The sequence below is a fragment of the Malurus melanocephalus genome, unplaced genomic scaffold, assembly GCF_030028575.1.
Source record: "Malurus melanocephalus ecotype Western Australia unplaced genomic scaffold, MMel_1.1 scaffold_3, whole genome shotgun sequence".
Classification (NCBI taxonomy): Eukaryota; Metazoa; Chordata; class Aves; order Passeriformes; family Maluridae; genus Malurus; species Malurus melanocephalus.
Genome location: NW_026623235.1, coordinates 5,340,197 through 5,341,416, shown reverse-complemented (window position 1 = coordinate 5,341,416; position 1,220 = coordinate 5,340,197). Strand labels below are relative to the sequence as shown.

The 1,220-nt window shown below is 59.4% G+C and overlaps 1 protein-coding gene across 2 annotated transcripts in view; it reads right to left on the bottom strand.

The window, feature by feature from the left end:
- ZHX2 (zinc fingers and homeoboxes 2) overlaps positions 1-968 on the bottom strand; it is a 74,320-nt gene extending 73,352 nt beyond the window's left edge. For both annotated transcript variants that reach the window (XM_057368110.1, XM_057368130.1), the window contains exon 1: positions 741-968. The gene's annotated coding sequence lies outside the window, so the exon portion shown is untranslated. The remainder of the gene's footprint in view (positions 1-740) is intronic.
- Positions 969-1,220: the final 252 nt, after the last annotated feature.

Genomic DNA, 1,220 nt, shown 5'->3' with positions numbered 1-1,220 from the left:
AAAAAAAAAAGGAAAAAAAGGGGAAAAAAAAAAAAAGAGCCCTCGATCGGCGGGGATCTACGCCAAACCCCACATGATCTCTGACGTCAGCCTGCGTATTTGCATACGATACCACCGCCGGCGCGGCCGCCGGGGTCCCTCGGCGCGGCGGAAAGTTGCGCGCGGGGCCGTGCCCCCCCCATCGCCCGCCCGGCCCCGCCGCGCCTCCCGCGGCTCAGCCCCACCAGTGCTCCACGCACCCCCCGACCCCTGCCCCGAGCGTGGGCTCCGCCGGGCGCTCCGCTGTCCCTGTGCTGACACCGCCGGCCCGTGCCCAGCCCGACCGGTGTCATCGCCGGTCCCCGCCGCTTCCCCYGTCCCGCTCCTCGGGCGGAACTGCACGGACCCTCCCGGTCATCCAGGTGGAGCCGGGGGTCGCAGCGAGGGAACCSCCTTCCTCGCCCCGGCCCGGGGCGGTACGAGCTGTGGCGGCGCCGAGGGRAATAGGGACCCTTGGTAGAGGGGCTGAGAGTGAGGACCCTCGGACCGGTATCGCGTGGGCTGGACCTCCCGTGAGGGGMTGGCAGCGGCTGGACCCTCGTTCTAGGACGTGGGGACGGGACCACCATCCCTGCATCGCATCCCTGCKATAGAGACGGCGGGGCTGGACCCCCGCTATGGGCACGGTGTCGGGATCCTGAGGGTCTGCATGGGGCTGTGCCGTTGCCGTGAGACTGCCCCTCGGRAGCGGGGCAGATTACCTGGGGAGGTGGGAGGCACTTCTTCATCTTCGGCTTGTTACAGAGCTCTTCCAAGCCACAGTCTTTTSGGTGGGCTTCAGGCGGTAGTTGTTTGTTGCTTTGAAGAAGGTGGTGTGTATTTCCAAGGGATGCTGCTGYAATCCCTGCTCGTCTGCTGCAACGCAGGAATCCTTTCCCCAATTCAAAACTGTCGTTGAACTCTTTGCCTTTCTTCCAAAGAGATGTAGACAGATAGGACCCAGGCTGTTTTCTGTTTACTTCAATGAATTAATTAAAAGAAATCATTTACGGATTGTATCTTGCTGCTAGATAACAGATCTTCCAACAAGTCCAGGCTAATAGGACTTAAGAGTAGCATAATCTCGCTGTAACTTCAGGGTGTGCTATCTAGATGCGGTATCTTTGATTAGATCGCATTAGATTAATCTTTTAATTGTATACTTAGTGCTTTACTGGCTTTACATCTCGGCTTGCTTCGGC